Below are 21,997 nucleotides of genomic sequence, written 5' to 3' on the forward strand. Positions count from 1 at the left end.
TTGGCAAGGTCTCTTGGGCATTTACAATGAGAAAGCGCATGCCAGTGGTGAGTTTTCCTGTGAAGTCTGCATTCCCTTTACACTCTACCATCTGAAAGTCGATTCAGGTCTATAGATCTAGGTTCTAACCAAAATCATTTTACGAACAATTCCTGGATGAATCATTTGTAGAGCAGCCAAGAGAAAGGAACAGTTGATTTTCAGAACAGAAATACAATTTTCTCATTAAAAAAAAAAATCTTTAAGAGTAAACAACTCACATGAAGTCATTTAAGTATCTTCTATCTTTCATATAGTTTCTCTGCTTATATAGCAAATCTAAGATCCTTACCCCCCCACCCCACCTCCTAGTATCCATAACTTTGTATGATCTCCTCCCCTTCAGTGTGGGCAGGACTTGCAATGTGCTTGTAACCAACAGAGTATGTAACCACCAACTTGCGAAGTGTTTGTAACCAAGAGAATGTCATGCCCATGATTTCATTACATAATATAAGATGTCTTTTCCCAGTGGCCCCTCCTTGCTCGCTTCATGTAGTAAGCAACCATGTGCTCATGTGGCAAGGAACTGTGAGCATCCTCTAGGAACTACATGTAGCCTCCATGAGTGAAGGACAGCCTGCAATCAACAGCCAGCATGAAGCTGGCACCCTTAATCCTACTTCTACAAGGAAATCAATTGTGCCCATGACCTGAGAGAATTTGGAAATGGAATTTTTCCCAGTCCAGTGTCCAGATGAGAACACAACCCAGTTGATCCTTTGTGAGACCCCGCGCAGAGGACCAAGCTAACTCATTTCTGGATTTCTAACCCACAGATACAGAAATAAATACATATCATATAAGCTACTAAGTTTGTGGTGATTTAACATGAAGTTGAGTGTGCAGTTAAACCAATCTAAAAAGATGAGCTAGGGAGATTTTCTAATATTCAAGGGAGGGCTTCCCTGCTGATTCAGACGGTAAAGAATTTGCCTGCAGTGCTGGAGACCCAGGTTTGATCCCAAGGTCAGGAAGATCCCCAGGAGAAGAGAATGATAACCCACTCTAGTATTGTTGCCGAGAGAATTCCATGAACAGAGGAGCCTGGTGGGCTACAGTCCATCAAAGAGTCAGGCACAACTGAGTAACTAACACTAACTAAGCCATGATCAAAATCCAAATTATCAAATAAAAAATTACTTTTCCTGACTCATAAGAGATGTGCATTCCTAAACACTGAGAAACAGGTGTTCATGGCACCTGTGATGACAGTAAGCCATATGCGATGATACAAGGGGTCCAGATTCACCCCTGAAACAGGCTTCTGATCATGTATAGTGTAAGGGCAATGGAGACATCCATGAGAGGCACTGACTCCTCCAATAGAGCTTCATTTTCTTTGCCACCCGATATCTACTCTTTCAACTTCTGAAACCCTGATTTTCTTCTAAGTAAACCACCTTTTCTCTATGCTTAGACCTTGCTTCTGATAAAGCTCTCTCTCTCTACACCAGCTATAGAAATGACAAATGACTTAGGCCTGGCCAATCAGAGTTCCATATTTCCCTGATTTCAAAGATTACTAAGGTTTGCCACATAATTCAAGCCAAGCGGGGAGAATCAAGCCAATGAGTGCTAACCTCAGGATTTTATTCAGTTGCCAAGAAGCAGCATTTCTTTCTGCACTGGATTATAACCTAAGAGGATATAAATCTGGAGCTTTGGCAACCATCTCACTACACATGGAGCCATAGAAGGAAACCAGCCCAGATGGATGCAGAAATAAGAGACATAGGGAGGGAGAGAGACCAAGTTCCAAAGACAACATTTGAACTCCTGGATATAACTTTTCAATGAACCAGATTTATCCCCACACTTATCAGTCACTTGAGCTCAACCACTCTTCTTTGCTTATAAGAAATTGAGAAATCCTCTGTATAGTTTGAGTTTAGTTCAGTTTTATAAATAGCATCTCTTCTGGTACATAAACAATATTTGCTCAATGCCATCTTTATGGCTAAGAAGTCCAACCTTGCAAAGCAAAGTAGCAAGAGTAAAGCTCATCTATCACAGACTCAAATGAAAGTAACTGCTTGTCATTATGGATCTAAATGCAGGAAAGCAATTTTCAAACGTTCCATATAAGCAGTGACTGCTTTTTGTAGGATCAAAACAGAATAAAATCTAGACAGTCTCAGAAAAACTTGAAGTTCTAATTTTGATTTTGAAATAGACTTTGATATCATAGCTTAAGAAGGTAATGCTTTAAGTTTCAACTTCATAATGGTTTCTTTTTCCCTAAAGGAACTGATTTTTGAAATGGTATAAAAATCCTTCCATGTCATGAACAAGAATGTCTCCTGTGATAATCCTGTACCTGACATCCTTAAGAAAAAGATTCGTAAAACATCAGGAAATCTCAAGAACAACAGAAACTCCGGAGTAATAACTACACAGTATTACTGATGACCAGCTACTGAAAAGTTTTGGCAAAGCCACATTTTATAATCAATCCACCAAACACAATTCTCATCCTACCCCATGGCTTGTCCTTTTACTGTTCTCTCTAGTAGGATCACTCTTTCCTTCAGACCTCAGTGAAACCACTGTCTTCCCAGACAGTTCATTGTGTATAAAATTCAGAAAACACCACCCTATATAAAACAGCACTCACTCAATTAATTTTTAACCCCTTATCTTGTTTTATTTTTCTACGTGGCATCTCTCACCTGACATGTTATATTTATTTGTTCACCTGGTGAATATCAGAATGGGTAAGACTTAGATGTCCATCATGTCAGTTACCTATCATCTCCAGAAAGTCCTAGTTCACCTGCAGATTGTAGCTCTTGCACATAGACTACTTCAAAACCTACACAGCTGCTTGGACAAGACTTTAATTACTACACTGGTCAAGGTCCAGCCAGGAAACAAAACCCACAATAGGTATTTCAACAGAGGGAGTTTAGTATAGAGAATTGGTTCCATGGGTAGTGGGTATTGGATGAATAGCAAGAGGAACAGAGAAACAGCCAGAGACTGGAACTGCAGGAGGCAGCTACCACCCTCTGGCTGGGGAAGCAAAGGCAAGAGGTCAAGGTTATTATAAACTAGAAGCTCAGAGGTGAGGCTCCATGGATATGCAGCTCAGACATCTGTGGAGGGAAAATGACCTGATAAGTGCTCCCACCTCTGAGTGGAGTGCAAAAAGGCTGGCTCTGGAATGCTCAAAGAACGCTGGAGACCAGAACCCATGCTGCTGAAAGCACTATGAAGGGCAGTGCTAAGATGCCAACAACAGAAACAGTGAGCCAGAAACTGGGAAAAGGAAGCTCTTTCTCCCTACTCCCATCTCCCAATAGTCCTTTTGCCACAAGATCAGAGAATGCCCCCAAGCAAAGGCCAACTGTAGTTTGCAGAATTCCAGCCTTAACATTCAAAGCAGGATATGAAAGAATGGATTTGAACGGAGAGAAAATAGTTTAAAAACCAGCACAGATCCTAATGCATATCTCCAATTTACTTTTCATAAAAGAAACACCAAACTTCAAATGAAATGGTACAGTGGTTTTCTCCTGACTATATTGTCACTAGTTCTCTCTTATAAACTGTGTTGATTTTAATCTAGAGTTGTTGTTGTTCAGTTCACAAGTCATGTCCAACTCTTTGGAACCCCATGAACTACAGCACACCAGTTCTGCTGGAGTTTGCTCCCCTGTCCTCCACTATCTCCTGGAGTTTGCTCAAATTCATGTCCATTGAGTCAGTGAGGCTATCCAGAGTACCAAAGATGAACACTGGGTGGTGCGGGAACACATGAATTGTGTTCCTACTCAGGACCCCATCAATAGTGGGGCTAGAATACGGGGATCTAGTCAAGGGACCTCAATCAAAGAAGAAATTACCATGTTTAAAAAGGGGGCTCAAAATAGGACTGTCTCTTTCATATAGTCCATCTAAATAAGCTTTAGTATAGGTGCTCAGAGATATACTTACATTACAGAATTATCTGTTATGGTAGTGAAAATTTGGAAATAAATTAGTTGTTCACATGAATAGATAAATTAGATCAATAGAAGAACAGATCAATTAAATGGAATGTTAATTAATACAGTGGATTGCTATATAGCTGTTAACATAAACCATATAGACATGTATCTGAACAATTTAGAAGTATAACATTGAGTGGAAGCAAAAACAAGCTGCAGAATAAAATATGTTCAATATTCTATCATTTGTATAAAACTTTAAAACATGCCAAATTATGTTGTGTGTAATTTACAAATACTTGCAGCAAAAGGATAAAATCACAAAGAGAATCGTAATGCCCAAATTTAGATTTGTTTTACTCCTACTAGGGAGAAAAGAGAAACATAGAGGCATCCTCAGGGGACTCCAATGATCTCCAACCTGGACGACTTCTTTAAATCTGAATTAAATATAGCAAAATGTTAAGATTTGGCAAAGTTACACGGTGGGTGTTTGTTGTACGATGCTATATTTTTCTATGTTTTTGAAATGTTTCATAAATTTAAAAACTGGGAAATATGAAGGGCACTGAAAGCTCCATTAACAATGGCCTAGACCACCCCTTAGCATAATTAACAAGAGCTCGAAGAAAAGAGGAATTTATAACCACATCTTAGCAACTCCATTTCGAGGTTCCTTTTCAGAAACTCTCTCTCCACAAAAGTGAACACTGGAAAAGAGTACCAGGGAGGGAGAAAGAGGACTTAACAAACAAAGGGAAAGATAAGAGGGGAAGAAGAGAAGAGGATAAATTCTCCATGGTATTTTAAAAGATAAATACACAACACAGAGAACAACACAGGTAAGAATCTTCCTCATCAAGAAGAATCAAGGTACCTAAGTGAAAAAAGTTCTTATTAAATTGTAGTTACTACTTGACTCCAGCTTCTTCCCTGTTGGGCTAGATAATTGCAAAAAAGATACACCTGCATCAATTACTGTGTGTGTCTCAGGGCAAGGAAGCCTCTTGAGCTTTTAATTATCAGGTAATTTCATTATTAAGGAAAGTTTTCTGGTTCCCCGGGAATTGTGAAAATGGAATTAAAGCTTATTTGTAACATAATTTACCTTTAATTCCTCTAATCCATTCCTAATGGTAGTAAGAAGAGGAAAATAGAAAATGGGCTCTCCTACTTCAAACTTGTCCTTAAAAATATCCTACCACCTATTATAATAATATTCAGAAATCAAGGCAAAAATTGGATCTCTATTTGGCCACTCATGTAAGTTATATGTTCTAACTTCTGTCCATATAAAATTGTGTTACACATCTGAAATTTCCTTTTAAAATGACACAAAGTTGAAAAACAAGTAACACTGACAATAACAACCTCTGAAAACTAGAGGTTTTGTCAAGGTTCTGAAAACTAGAGGTTCTGAAATGTCAAGGTTCTAGAGATCAGGTACTGGCATGTTCATTAATAAATACCCAGCTTTTCTAAAACATGCAAGTCAACATAGTAAGAAAATTAACTTCGTAAAGCTTTTAGAAAACAAATTCTGAAGCTTTTGCAGAATACTCAAACTTTTTCATGGACAGTTCTGGATAACCAGTGACATGGTGGCAAATGCAGTCAAACGAAGTATAATGTTGTACTAACAAATGAAGATAAATTTAACCAGGGATGGGTTTGCTTTCAAGAAATCACTTGGGAAATAAAAAAGCAAAGTTCCAGTACTGCAGTTAAAGGAAAGCAGGAAGTAGCATTCTGTGTTCAGAAAGGCATCCTCTAGAAAAGAAATGAAAGCTGTATAATTTACAAATCGACTGCATTCTCCTGCCTGAAACCATTTAGTCTCAATTGCCACAAGTAATCCTCAAACATCAACAGAACAAAATACCTTCAATCCATGAAAGCTTGAGATCAACGAATAACTAAGAACGCAGTGTGGTTTTCCCTTCCATGTTACATTAGCCTTGTAGAATAATCTGATTGAAAAGTCAAATTATATCACCATGATTTCAAAGCCTGCTGTTCTATTTTTTAAATACATTCCATCTAGCCAAAGAGTATTTCTAAAGTTCTATATGCCAATGTACTTGGAACACATTAATTCCATTAGCGAGCTATTTCAGGAAACAGTGAGCATATTTCTTGGAAACAAATACATGTGGTTAAAAAACAGTCTCAAAAAAAAAGTAAGAGGTGAAAAACTGTAAACAAAGATGATTTTTAAATGCAATTAGAACTCCTTCCCATCACATATCAAAGGTGTCATAACTGCTTCTAGACTGAGAAGTTGCTGTTTGGGATTTGGGTCTTTTAACCAAAAAGCCTATCTTGAGATGGCACTATAAGGCCTCTATCTGTCTCTTAATCATAGGCAACTGCTAAATGAAGTGTATCTATTTTCTCTGTTGCATTACTATTGGCAACCAGGTCCTCAGTAAGTGCCCAGAAATGTTTCCATGGTTACAAAAAGCATTCAGCAGCCCTCTTGTTTTGGGCCAATTTAGCTTAAAATCTATTGTGGAGAAAAAATATGGCACATTAAAAAGCCTGAAATCAAGATACAACGTTATGAAAAGAATTCAAGGTTAAATGGGAAAAGCAGGCTTGACAAGGCTTTTTTAAAAGTGCATATAAATCACTGATTAAAATGCTGCCTTCTCCTACAGTATCTCCAAATACATCTCTTTAGTAGACTGCAAAGAAGCCCATATGCTGAAGCTGATGTGATTCTCAGGTATAAAGGAAAAATTGAGCACATGACAATAATTTAAGACTATTAACGGCAGGTAAAATCCCTCCCCAAAATAGGCTTTTAACATTCATGAAGCTGAGAGTCCAGTCCCTTATCCCAGTTTAAGACAGTCCTGAGGGCATTTAAATAATTTGATGAAAGAGAGGAATAAGAGCTTTTGTTCATTGGCTATAAGGCATCTGAAGTAAATTAGTGGACTCCATCTCATCAGGGAGAGGGAGAAAGATGGAAGTTCTCTAGAGATAACTCAGTAATGCTCCTCCATCTATAAAGTAATGAGTGATTTCGGATAACAGAACTATCTCGTTCTCGTTTTCTGCTGCATTCTCAACTCCCACTGCCACCAAAGATTCAGGGCATTGAAAACATTTTTGAATCTTCTGTAACGTATTAAACAAATGGTATAAACATTTCAATAATCTGAAGGAGCGGTCCACAGCTTATGCTTGTGTAGGTGGGTCCATTCCCACAGTGCTTTGTACATGGTAGGCATTCAATAAATATTTGGTTTACTGAGGAAGGCCATCATATAAGATGTCTCTTTATAGAGGAATATTTCTCCCTATACTATCTACACAAACATTTGCCCCTTTATCATTTTTTCTATTCCTCTTATTTTCACTGTGAAATGGAGAGAATTGGGTGGAAATTAAAGTCACAGTGTTATAAAGGGCTAATTTGAAGATTTTACTTCCAAGAAGATAGAATAGATATACTTTTCCCTATTCTTCCCTCCAAGTACAACTCAAAACTCTGGGCATTGTATATAAAACAAAGATTAGAAGATTTAAAGGTCCCAAGAAGAAGGCAAACCAGCAGGGACCACGAGACTCAAGGAACAACACAGTGGTGAGTTTCCTGGGTTCTTCTGCCTCACGTATCACAGACTTGAAGCTGAAGAAGCTGGCAACCCAGAAACACCAATAAGCAAAGACACAAAACTCAAGAAATGCCTGCTCTCTCTGTGCAAAGGGCCAGAAAAGGGACAGAATACCAAAACAGAAAAGTTTTAAACAATAAATATTATACTCTAGTCAAATAGCACAGGAAAACTGTGTCCCCCATGCTCAATCATGCCAGCAAAGGCCAAGTAGGCAACCTAGACTTCCAATCTCACTAAGCTTTAATGAGGGTCGTTTTGGCTTGTCTCAGGTCATATTTGGAGAAGGAAATGGCAACCCACTCCAGTATTCTTGCCTGGAGAATCCCATGGACAGAGGAGCCTGGCAGGCCATGGTCCATGGGGTCTCGGGGAGTCCTACATGACTGAAGTGACTAAGCATGCACGCACACCAATATCCCCACTAGGGGGTCCAGAGAAGGCTGAGGAGGAATCCGGAACTTTCATCCTTGATGGCTAGTAATAAGTATCTTGTGCCCCCACAGTATCAGTGGAGGGCTCATAGGAAGTCTGTACCCCACCTGGAGTAATGAGGCACCCCTGCCCCTCTCCACTTGAGTGGTGTCAGAGGAAGATCTAGTGGAGACAGGATTCTCACCATCATCAAGGCTACCTTCAACTCTATGTCAGCAGAGACCACATGGAGAGATGAATCTCTCATGTAACCCAGCATTAGTGAGGAGCACCCCTTCAAGGGTTAAGGAGGCCAAGAGAAAAACTGGACGTTTTTCTGGATGTAACTGGAACTGGATGTTACTGCCTCTGCCTAGCAGTAATAAGGTGGTACCCCAATACCCTGCTACAAGCTTGGCAATGACTCTCTTTAGTTGAGAGGCCTTTCAGGGGGAGTAATGTCAAAATAAGGACAATCATTTCTTTTTATGCATTCACATTGGCTTACACATTGTTTCTTCTTACCAGCTACTATGAAAACTGGATTTAATTCAGATGACCATTATATCTACTATTGTGGGCAAGAATCCCTTAGAAGAAGTGGATTAGAACTCATAGTCAACAAAGAGTCCAAAATGCAGTACTTGAGTGCAATATCAAAAATGACAAAATGATCTCTGTTCTTTTCCAAGGCAAATTATTCAATATCACAGTAGTCCGAGTCTATACCCCAACCTCTAATGTCGAAGTAGCTGAAGTTGAATGGTATTATGAAGACCTTCAAGACCTTCTAGAAATACACCAAAAAAGATGTATTTTTCAATATAGCAGACTGGAATGCAAAAGTAGGAAATCATGAGATTCCTGGAGTAACAGGCAAGTTTGGCCTTGGAATACAAAATGAAGCAAAGCAAAGACTAACAGAGTTTTGCCAAGAGAACATGCTGGTCATAGCAAACACCCTCTTCCAACAACACAAGAGACGACTCTAAACGGGGACATCACCAGATGGTCAATACCAAAATACAGATTGATTATATTATTTGAAGCTGAAGATGGAGAAGCTCTATACAGTCAGCAGAAACAAGACTGGGAGCTGACTGTGGCTCAGATCATAAACTCCTTAATTTCCACATTCAGACTTAAACTGAAGAAAGTAGAGAAAACCACTAGGCCATTCAGATACGACCTAAATCAAACCCCTAATGATTATACAGTGGAAATGATAAATAGATTCAAGGGATTAGATCTGATAGAGTGCCCGAAGAACTATGGATGGAGGTTTATAACATTATACAGGAGGTGGTGATCAAAATCATCCACAATAAAAAGAAATGAAAAAAGGCAAAATGGTTGTCTGAGGAGGTCTTACAAATAGCTGAGAAAAGAACAGAAGCAAAAGGCAAAGGAGAAAAGGAAAGATATACTCATCTGAAAGTGGAGTTCCAAAGAATAGCAAGGAGAGATAAGAAAGACTTTCTAACAGAACAACGAAAAGAAATTGAGGAAAACAATAGAATTGAAAAGACTAGAGATTTCTTCAAGAAAATTAGAGATACTAAGGGAACATTTCATGCAAAGATGGGCACAATAAAGGACAGAAACAGTATGGACCTAACAGAAGCAGAAGATATTAAGAAGAGGTGGCAAGAATACACAGAAGAACCATACAAAAAAGATCTTAATGACCCAAATAACCACGAAACTGTGATCACTCACCTAGAGCCAGATATCTTGAAGTGCAAAGTCAAATGGGCCTTAGGAAAAATCACTAGGAACAAAGCTAGTGGAGATGATGGAATTTCAGCTGAGCTATTTCATATCCTAAAAGATGATGCTGTTAATGTGCTGCATGCAACATGCCAGCAAATTTGGAAAACTCAGCAGTGGCCACAGGACTGGAAAAGGACTGTTTTCATTTCAATCCCAAAGAAAGGCAATGCCAAAGAATGTTCAAACTACCGCACAATTGCACTCAGTTCATATGCTAGCAACAGACTGATTCCAAATAGGAAAAGGAGTATGTCAAGGCTGTATATTGTCACCCTGCTTATTTAACTTCTAGGCAGAGTACATCATGAGGAATGCTGGGCTGGAAGAAGCACAAGCTGGAATCAAGATTTCAGGGGAAAATATCAATAACTTCAGATATGGAGATGACACCACCCTTATGGCAGAAACTGAAGAAGAACTAAAGAGGCTCTTGATGAAAGTGAAAGTGGAGAGTGAAAAAGTTGGCTTAAAGCTCAACATTCAGAAAACTAAAATCATGGCATCTGGTTCCATCACTTCATGGCAAACAGATGGGGAAATAGTGGCTGACTTTATTCTGGGGGACTCCAAAATCACTGCAGATGGTGACTGTGGTCATGAAATTAAAAGACGCTTACTCCTTGGAAGGAAAGTTATGACCAACATAGACAACATATTAAAAAGCAGAGACATTACTTGGTCAACAAAGGTCCATCCAGTCAAGGCTATGGTTTTTCCAGTAGTCATGCATGAATGTGAGAGTTGGACTCTAAAGAAAGCTGAGTGCCAAAGAATTGATGCTTTTGAACTTTGGTTTTGGAGAAGACTCTTGAGAGTCCCTTGGACTGCAATGAGATCCAACCAGTCCACCCTAAGGGACATCAGTCCTCGGTGTTCATTGGAAGGACTGAGGTTGAAGCTGAAACTCCAATACTCTGGCCACCTGATGCAAAGGGCTGACTCATTTGAAAAGACCCTGGTGCTGGGAAAGATTGAAGGCAGGAGGAGAAGGAGACGACAGAGGATGAGATAGTCGGATGGCATCACTGACTCAATGGACATGAGTTTGGGTACATTTTGGGAGTTGGTGATGGACAGGGAGGCCTGGCGTACTGTGGTTCATGGGGTTGCAAAGAGTCGGACACGACTGATCGACTGAACTGAACACATCCTAGCAAAGTAATGCTCAAAATTTTCCACATGAGACTTCAATAGTACATGAACCGAGAACTTCCAGATGTTCAAGCTGGATTTAGAAAAGGCAGAGGAACCAGAGATCAAATTGCCAACATCCATTGGATCATAGAAAAAGTAAGAGAATTCCATAAAAACATCTACTTCTGCTTCATTGACTACTTAAATCCTTTGACTGTGTGGATCACAACAAACTGTAGAAAATTCTTAAAGAGAGAGGAATACCAGACCACCTTACCTGTCTCGTGCAAAACCTGTATGCAGGTCAAGAAGCAACAGTTAGAACCATACATGGAACAATAGACTGGTTCAAAAGTGGAAAAGGAGTACATCAAGACTCTATATTGTCACTTTGCTTATTTAACTTAGATGCAGAGTTCAGTTCAGTCGCTCAGTCGTGTCCAACTCTTTGCAACCCCATGAATCGCAGCACGCCAGGCCTCCCTGTCCATCACCAACTCCCGGGGTTCACTCAGACTCACGTCCTTCGAGTCAGTGATGCCATCCAGCCATCTCATCCTCTGTCGTCCCCTTCTCCTCTGCCAGGCTGGATGAAGCAGAAGCTGGAATCAAGATTTCAGGAGAAATATCAATCATCTCAGATATGCAGATAACACCACCCTTATGGCAGAAAGAGAAGAGGAACTAAAGAGCCTCTTGATGAAGGTGAAACAGGAGAGTGAAAAAGCTAGCTTAAAATTCAACATTCAACTAAGTAATATAATGGCACCTGGTCCCATCACTTCATGGCAAATAGATGGGGAAACAATGGAAACAAGGACAGGCTTTTTTTCTTGGTCTCTAAAATCACTGCAGATGGTGATTATAGCCATTAAATAAAAAGACACTTGCCCCTTGGAAGAAAAGCTATGATAAACTTAGCATATTAAAAAGCAGAGATATTACTTTGTCAACAAAGGTCTGTCTTCTCAAAGCTATGGTTTTTCCAGTGGTCATATATGGATGTGAGAGTTGGACCATAAAGGAGGCTGATCACCAAACAACTGATGCTTTGAACTGTGGTGTTGGAGAAGACTCTTGAGAGTCCTTGGAATGCAAGGAGATCAAACCAGTCCATCTTAAAGGAAATCAGTACTAAAATGGAGTTCTGTTGGTATCACGCTTCATTAAGAGCTCTTTGAGAGTCCCAGCTACTTACAAGATAAAAGGTAAATCCTTAACACACACAAACAGGCTTTCCCAATTGCAGCCTATGCTTCTAGCCTAGCCTTATGATCCATCCCTGAAAATGTCACACTTGTCCACGCATCTGTGTTCATGTCATTCCTTCACACGGAAAGCTTTTCTCTCTCCATTCATTTGTTAAATTATAACTCATTCCTCGAGTTTGTAGTCCTATATCATCGGCTCTGTGGAACCTCCCCTGATCCCTACTGGCAAAACCATCTCAAAAGTTACCATGTTAACAATTACCATGTTAATTGTTCTAATTTTCCACAATTTTTTTAAAATGGAACCTCTTACATGTAACTATCTCTTAGACATTAGGAAACTCCTTAAAGGAAGATCAATATTTTATTTGTACATGTATCTCCCAGCCCAAACATGTGACCCAAATTAATGAGAATATCCAACTTAATTTTAAAGTAGAGTGTTGTGTTCCAGCTTCCACTTAGAATGTAAAACAAATGGAAATAGTGCTATTACTCTTTAAATAAAAATAGAATCTACATAATATGTAAAAGTACACATTTTAAAACTTATGAGAGAGCTGAGGTCATAAGGCAACCAACTAATCCAAAAGTTACAAAAAGAAAACTTCTTTCAGTGGGAGAAAGAGCACAAGCATTTGCTTGCCAGGGGTAAATGCTGGATTCATACTAGCTGGCAAGAAAAATTAAGATAATATTTTCAAAGAATTTCTAAAGATCAAGTGTGTACTGGCACAAGAGTAGAGACCCACAGGAGCCACAAACCCCAGGGAAATTGAAACCCACTGAGAGGCTTGGCTCCACAGAAGTCACCTGGTACTTACAAGAATGAGAAGAGCAGGGCAGGCAGGGCAGGGGTGGAGAAAGCTTCCCGAATGGTGTGGTTCTGGAGGAGGGGAAGAGCAGCTGCTATAGGAAAAATCAGACGCCTTACCAGGATTCCTCTCTCATCTCATCTTTCCACTATAGAATAAAAGCCACAAGCCACTTGGGAAAGGGCAGCAAATCCCATCACCCTCAGATCATAGGTAGAGACACATGAAGGTAATGAATAGAACAGAATAAAAATGAACACCTCTGGGGAAGAGGTAGAAAGAAGTCCTGGGGTCAGACGTGTGAAAATCCCCTAACTCTGAGGGAGGGGCAGGATAACTGAGAAGGCCCTAACCCAAGACACAGGCACGTATCACCTGCCTAAGACAGAGGCTGCTCCAGAACAGCAGGAGACAGAAACTTCCAACATAACCACACCATAGGAGCAAACACCAAGTATTGAATAACATCAGGCTCCTTCTGGGAAAGGGCCGACATCCTGCAAAGAGAGACCCTCTCTGAGGTGCAGGCAATGAGAAGAGACTCGATGCTAAAGATGGAGCAGACAATGACCAACTCTGTAGCAAACATATCTGAGCCCTAAATACAATGTAATAATAGAGGGTTTTGAAGGTTATGCTTCCCTTGAGGCTCAGCTGGTAAAGAATCTGCCGGCAATGCAGTAAGACCTGGGTTCAATCCCTGGGTTGGGAAGATCCCCTGGAAAAGGAAAAGGCTACCCATTCCAGTATTCTGGCCTAAAGAATTCCATGGACTGTATAGTCCGTGGGGTCACAAAAAGCTGGATACGACTGAGTGACTTTCACTTTCACTTCATTTTGAAGGCTATACTACAAGGAGATTAACAATAAAAACAAAAAAATCCAAGCCCAGCTCAAATTCTGACTAAATCACTCAACACCTTCACACTAAAGGCCCAGCATTAGAAAAGGCTAATCTACTTCTAGGCAGAAACACCATTTACATCCCCTACATATGATGTTCAACTCTCAGTCAAAAATACAAGACAAGCAATAAAGCAGAAGGGAAAAATTACACTGTCAAGACACAAAGCAATCAAGAAAATGAAACTCAGATACAACTCAAAGGTTAGAGGTATCACAAGGAATTTAAAAGTACTATGACTAATATGCTAAAAACATAGTAATAGTTGAAAAAGGGAGAAATATGCATGAATTGTTGAGGAATTTCATCAGAGAGACTGATATAATTTTTAATCAAATCAAAATTTTAGAAATGAAGAACAAGGCAACAGACATCAAAACATATTTTTGATTGGCTCATCACCAGACTTCATACAGCCAAAGAAAATAGTCTTTCTCTAAAATGTCATTAAATAGTAGTATTTAATGACATAGTCTTATGTCATTAAATACTACTACCCAAACTGAAATACAAAGGAAAAAAAGAATGAAGGAAAGAAAAAGAACATTCAAAAGCTATGGGATGATATCAACTAGGCTAATAATTATATAACTGGAATACCAATAAGAGCAAGAGAGAATGGATTAGAAAAAATGTTTGAGGAGGTGATGGTCAAGAATTTTCCAAAACTAGTGAAACTCACTAAACCACTGACACAAGAAGGACAGAGAACACCAGTAAAAATGAATGCCAGAAAAATATACACATATACAGTATTAATAGAAACGCATACACACATGCCCAGATATATGCTTCTGAAAACCAAAGATTAAGTCTCTAAGGCACCCAATTGTGGGGGGGGGGGGGGCGCGGGGGGATGGGGGGAGACACATTATATTATATGCAGAGAAACAAAAGTAAGAATTATAGCATATTTCTCATATGAAAGCTATGCAAACTACAAGACAGTGAAATGGCAACATTAAAGTGCTAAAAGAAAAATAACTGTCAACTCAGAATTCTTTACCTATCTGAAATGTATTTCAAAACTAAATATTTTTCAGACAAACAACAACTAAGATAATTTATTAGCTACATATATGCACAAGAAAAGTTAAAGAGTTCTTCAAACAACATAAATGAGGTAAATATAGAATTCTTATTATTCTAGGAGATAGCCAACTAAAACAAAACTGTATCAGCATACTGAATATTACTGAATATGTAAAAGTAAAATATGTAGGAGAAAAAAGTGAAGGATGAGAAAGAAAGAAGTTGGAGCTTACTGTTGTAATATCACCTAACTATAACTGAAGTAGTACAGTATTATTTCAGGATAGGCTGCAATTAACTAAAACTATATGTAGTAAAATCTTATGATGATCCTTAAACTTTCTTTTAATAGATAAAAATAATGAGCCCATAGTGGAGTTAAAATGGAATAACAAAAATATTCAATCCAAAAGAATGCAGAAGAAAACTAGATAGAAGAAACAAAGAATTCTGCTGCTGCTACTGCTGCTGCTGCTAAGTCACTTCAGTCGTGTCCGACTCTGTGAGACCCCATAGATGGCAGCCCACCAGGCTCCCCTGTCCCTGGGATTCTCCAGGCAAGAACACTGGAGTGGGTTGCCATTCCCTTCTCCAATGCCTGAAAGTGAAAAGTGAAAGTGAAGTCGCTCAGTCGTGTCTGACTCCTAGCGACCCCATGGACTGCAGCCTACCAGCCTCCTCCATCCCTGGGATTCTCCAGGCAAGAGTACTGGAGTGGGGTGCCATTGCCTTCTCCAGAATAGATTAAACAAATAGGAAAAAATCTAACAAAATGACAGATCTTAGTTCATTATCGATAATTACAATAAATGCAAATAGTCTAAACACACCAAATAAAACTAAAAGATTGTCAAATTGGATAAAAAAGCAGGGCCCAATTATATGCCACATACAAGAATCCCACTATAAAGATAAGGATAGGTTTAAAGTTAAAGAATAAAAGAAAATATCATGCCAACACTAATCAAAAGAAAGCTGGAGTAGCCACATTAACATCAAAGTAGACTTTAGGTCAAGAAATACTGCCAGGGATACAAAAAGGTGTAATATATAATGACCAATAGGTCAATTCACCAAGGAGACATATATTTCTAAAGTGTGTACGTATTTAACAACAGAGCTTCAAACTACATGAAGCAAAAATTGAAGAACAGAAAAGAGAAAAATAGCCAATTCCACAAGTAGAGTTGAAGGCTTTAATACTACTGTCTCAGTAACCAACAGAAGAAAATAAGTAGACAAAATCAGTATAAAAATAAGTATATAGAAAATCTGAAATAGCATCAAACAGTTTGAAGTAATTTATAGAACACTGCACCCAACAACAGCAAAATACATAGTCTTTTCAAGTACACATGAAACATTCAACAAGTTAGAACAGGTCAAGATGACAAAACACAAACTTTAATATTTTAAAACTAAAAATGCTCAAGCCACAACTGAATTAAGCTAGAAACTGGTAACAGAAAGTTATCTAGAATATTCCCAACATTTGTAAACTAAACTATACACTTTTAAGTAAACAATGCATCAAGACAGGAATCAAAGGTAAATTAAGAAATATTTTAATACAATGAAAATAAATATATACAATATTTTTAGGTGTAGACCAAGTAGTGCCTAGAAAAATGTATCCATTAAATGATTATATTAGAAAAAAGACAAATAATACTCAAAGCAAGCAGAAGGAAGAAATAATAAATAATAGAAACAAATCAATACAACTAAGAACAGAAAAACAATAGGGAAAAATTAATGAAACCCAAAACTAGTTCTTTGAAAAATATATAGACATACAGAAAGTCCTCTACTCAGACAGACCATTGCAAAAAAACGAAGATAAAAATTACCAATATCAGGAAAAAATGGAGAACTAGCATAAATACTACACACACTAAAAAGATGAAAAAACTATGCCCATAAATTTAACCCAAATGAAATGAAAAAAAAAATTCTTGAGAAGCCAAATTCCCAAAAGTCACTCAAGAAAGAGATAGACATTTTGAATAATTCTATATACCCTAAAGAAATGGAATTTGTATTTCAAAATCATCTAACAACAAAAAATCCCAAATTCAGTGATGTCTATAGAAAATTCTAGCAAACATTTAAGAAAAAAAATACTGATTTAACACAAATTTGTCCAGACTGTGAAAAAGGAGAAACATTTCACAACTCATTTTATGAGGCCAGCATTATCCAGATACCAAAACCAAAGATATTGTGAGAAAACTATATATTAATATCCCTTATGTAAATTGATGAAAAAAAATTCCTCAACAAAATATTAGCAAATAAAATCCAGCAATAAATGAGAAGGATAGTATATCATGACCGAGTAGATTTTATCCAGGTATGCAAGATGGGTTCAATATTCAAAAATTAAACACTCATATGATCAATTCAACAGATGCAAAATTGCATTTGACAGAATTAAATATCAGTTTTGATTAAAAATTCTTAACAAATTGGAATAGAAACAAATTTGTTCAATATAATAAAGAGCATCTACAGAAAGTTACACCTAACTAATACTAAATAACAGTGAAAGACTAAGCTTATCCACCAAGCCCAGGATCGAGACAAAGATACCCACTTTCACCATTAGTTAGTCAAGAAAAAGAAATTATAGACATGGATATTGAAAAGGAATAAATGAAACTGTTATGTCTCTGATATTATCTACAAGGAAAAGTCCAAAATAGCTATTTTAAAAAGTTATCAGAACTCATCATTGAGTTCAAGGAGGTTGCAAAATTCAAGATTATATGCAAAAATCAATGACATTTTTATATATTAGCAAGTAGCAATTGGAAAATGAAAGTTATAGATATACTATTTCCAATTATATCTAAGAAAAGGGAAATTCTTAGGTATAAATCTAACAAAATATATATAAAACCTGTATTCTGGAAACTACAAAACAGATGGAAAAAATTAAGAACTAAATAAATGATGTGGTATACCATATTAATAGATTTTAAAATACAGTATTATTAGCATATTATTGTCTCCAAACTGATCTATGGATTCAACACAATTCTAATGAAATTCTCAACAAAGTTTTTTGTAATAATCAATAAGCCTAATTTAAAACTATATGGAAACAAACTAGATTAGTCAAAGCAATTTTTGAAAATATAAGTCAAATACTCACCTGATTTCAAGACCATAATGCTATAGCAATCAAGACAGTGTGTTATTAGAGAAAGAATACAAATACAGATTAAGGGGGAAAATGGAGTCCAGAAATAGACCCACACATATATAAACAATAGATTTCTGACAATGTTATCAAAACAAGCAATGGAGAAAGAATAGTCATTTTAACAAATGGTGTAGGAATTATCAGATACCCATATGGGGAGAGGTCTTCATTCATACCTTACATCATGTAAAAAATTAACTCAAAATAGAGCATAGCTCTAAATGCAAAGTTTGAGCAAACTCGGGGAGATAGAGATAGTGAAGGACGAGGAAGCCTGGTGTGCTGCAGTTTATGAGGTTGCAACGAGTCAGATGTGACTGAGCAACTGAATAACAGCAACTAAATGCAAAATTCATAACTTTAAAATTTCTAGAATAAAACACAGTAGAAAGGTTTAGATATGATACCAAAAGCACAATTCATAAAAGCAATACTTGATAAGGCAGATTTCATTTAATTAAGAATCTGTTCTTCGAGGGATATTGTGAAGAGAATAAAAATGCAAGCCACAAAACTAGGAAAAAATATTTTTTAAAGTACATACCTAAAAGTAACTCATATTCAGAATATCAACATAACTTTCAAATCTCAAGAATAAGAAAACAAACAATTCAATGAAAGTAGGCAAAAAATTTTACAACCCTGTAAAGATGTCTTACAGAATACAACTACATGAAAATATGCTCAGTGTCATTAGTTGTCAAGGAAATGCAAATGAAAGCCAAATGGGATGTTAAAACCTATGAAGGATCTATGATTTTTACCCTATTTGCACAATAACAAGTTTGTCTGCTACTGTTTTATAGACTTTGGCAAAGATGCAAGACTTCTGGGTCAGAGACAAAGGACAATTTATTACTCACAGTACCTCCAAGTATCAAAGGGGCAGCACAGAGGCAGGCCCAGAGAGATTCCACGCATGCGTTGGGTTTATGTCACAGCCAGGGAACACCAAGTTTGGAAAACCTATATCATTTGCAAGCAAATTTGCCTAAGATTTGCCCTGAAGAGAGACATTACTTTACTAGACTGGATAGCAAACAAATATCCTCTGTGCTCTGGAGGGAGACACTAACTTCCAAGGCTGTCATACAAACACCTTTGAAATCCAAAACAAAAGGCTGCTTGTGGCTCTGCCCTGCTCATAGCATATGCAAGACACCAATGGAAACTTGTCTCCCAACATGAGCTATCACTACACACCTATGAGAATGGCTAATAATAATAATATCACAACCATAAGGATATGAGTGACTGGAAATCTCATACAGAACATTTGAGAATGTAAAATTATACTCTGGAAAACAATGGAATATTTTTTTATAAAGTTAAACATATACTTTCCACATGACCCAGAAATACCACTCATAGGCATTCGCCTAGTTGAAAACAAAAAACCTGTTCTGCAAATATTTATAGCACCTTTACTCCTATTGCTAAAAGCTGGAAACAACACAAATATCCCTCAAGGGATGAATGGATCAACAAACTGGGGCCATCGTGCAATGGAATATTATTCAGCAACAAAAAACCAAACTACTGGAACACAGGACAACATGAATAGATCTCCAGTGCACTACAGTAAGTACATTATGGGAAGAATCAGACTCAAAAGGCTACAAACTGCATGATTCCATTTATATGACATCCTGGAAAAGGTAAACAATAGAAAGATAAAATATATCAGCAATTTCCAGGAACTGGAAGTAGGGAAAAGGATTGACTCCAAATGGGGGAATTTTTTGAGGTGATGGAACTGTCTTATAATCTGAGTGGTGGTGAGGATACCATGTGTTTGTCAAGGCTCACAAAACTGTACACTAAGAAGAAATTTTACTATATGTAAATGGTAACTTTTAAAAGATTAGGGGCAAGGAAAGTTACATGTATCCGCTCTAACATTGGACTACCTAAGCTCTGTGTGTGTGTTAATCACTCAGTCGTGTCTGACTCTTTGCAACCCTATGGACTGTAGTCCATCAGGCTCCTCTGTCCATGAATTCTCCAAGTAAGAACACTGGAGTGAGTTGCCATTTCCTCCTCTGACCCAGGGATCAAACCCAGGTCTCCTGCATTGCAAGCAGATTCTTTACTGTCTGAGCCACCAGGGAAGCCCCCTAAGCTCTGCCTCTTCCTAAATGTCAATCTTGGATATATTCTTGAATTCTAAGCAACAATTTTCTTAACTGTAAAGTGAGATTAATAATAGTATTTAGAATTGTTAGCTTTCTTTGTTGTTCCATTGGTAATTATTATTTGATGTCCTATTATACATTCAACATTGTGTTTGATATTGCTGCTGCTGCTGCTAAGTCGCTTCAGTCGTGTCCGACTCTGTGCGACCCCATAGATGGCAGCCCACCAGGCTCCTCCGTCCCTGGGATTCTCCAGGCAAGAACACTGGAGTGGGTTGCCATTTCCTTCTCCAATGCATGAAAGTGAAAAGTGAAAGTGAAGTCACTCAGTCAAGTCCAACTCTTAGTGACCCCATGGACTGCAGCCTACCAGGCTCCTCCGTCCATGGGATTTTCCAGGCAAGAGTACTGGAGTGGGGTGCCATACAGAAATGAATCTTGTTACATGGCTCCAGGCTTCCATAAGGCTACAAACATTTCCTGAATGAACAAATTAACCACAATTGTTTAACTGCCATTAGATTATTACAAAAATTAACAGAAGCCAGTGTTAAACACTTATTGAGCCAAGTTCATGTTAATTATTTTAAATATAGTTCAACTTAAGCAAGAATTTTCTAAAATAGGAATAGAAATTTCAAGGCAAGTCTAAGAAATCCTATTAGTAGACCAGACATTTCTAGGATTATCTCTATAGATAATTTTTAAAGACTTGAAATTGCATCTATTTATAGTTTATCAGATACAGAAAGCATATTAGTCTAAATTGTTTTCACCAATTGATTCTAGCATATAATATTACTTTAATTTGAGTAAAAGGATCAAAAAATCATTATAAAAAGAATATGAAATTATATTTCTTCATTTACCAAGACTTCATGTATCTGGATAAAACATTTCTCTAAAAAATAAAGCTACAAGGAATCACTGAAAATGGATGAAGAAACTATGAAAGTATTCCATAAAAATCTATTCCTGCCAATGAGAAGAGAATTAATGATTTCACTTTTATATAACATAGGAGATCCAACCATCTGCATGAGCTTGTATACAAACCCACATCCTATAAACACACCCAATACCTTTCTCTGTCTATCATGTACCTTCTGTCTGTCAATAATATGGAATGTCCTTACTTCGGGCTTAGTATAACAGAAATGTGAGGTATTTATGCCAGAACATACTACAGCTACTTTTATAGAGTTAATTACATTTTTACCATATTCATTATGCACTTATTGAAGGCCCATTATATGCTCAGTTCTGACAGGATGATGCTCTATAGGCAGTTTGTTTTAAATGTGTCCTTTCCATTCAAGGCTAGAAAAAAGTGAGCTATTCTTATTCCAAAGATTTCCTATCTACTGTCATCTCACATCACGTCTCAGTACAACACTGTGAGAAGTGTTCTTGGAGTGTTATCAACTAAAAATTCTGCAACAAGTATGGCTTTTTGCACAGGATTTCACACTGAATAATATAGTAACATCTAGAGATTCCTAACCTAGTTAAAAAAAAAGAGAGAACATTTTAAAAGATATTTTAAACAGCATGACATATGCACAAGGGGCTTCTCAAACAGAACCCACAGACTCGTTTTCACCATTTCACTTGCTCAGAACTATTATTTTGGAATATGGAGTCCACCAATATGGATCTCCCAAAGTTTCATACGTTGAAAATATTCTTAAGGATTATATCATTCATTAAGAAGCCAGTGTGTGAAAAGATATGAGAGAAAAATAAAATTCAAATGATAACTGAAACAAATAAA

The 21,997-nt window shown here is 37.5% G+C and overlaps 1 protein-coding gene across 3 annotated transcripts in view; it reads right to left on the minus strand.

Moving 5' to 3' along the window:
* The window catches only part of SYT16 (synaptotagmin 16), a 296,976-nt gene that overhangs the window by 102,342 nt on the left and 172,637 nt on the right, over window positions 1-21,997 (minus strand). The gene's annotated exons all lie outside the window — the stretch shown is intronic.

The sequence above is a fragment of the Bubalus bubalis genome, chromosome 11, assembly GCF_019923935.1.
Source record: "Bubalus bubalis isolate 160015118507 breed Murrah chromosome 11, NDDB_SH_1, whole genome shotgun sequence".
NCBI lineage: Eukaryota > Metazoa > Chordata > Mammalia > Artiodactyla > Bovidae > Bubalus > Bubalus bubalis.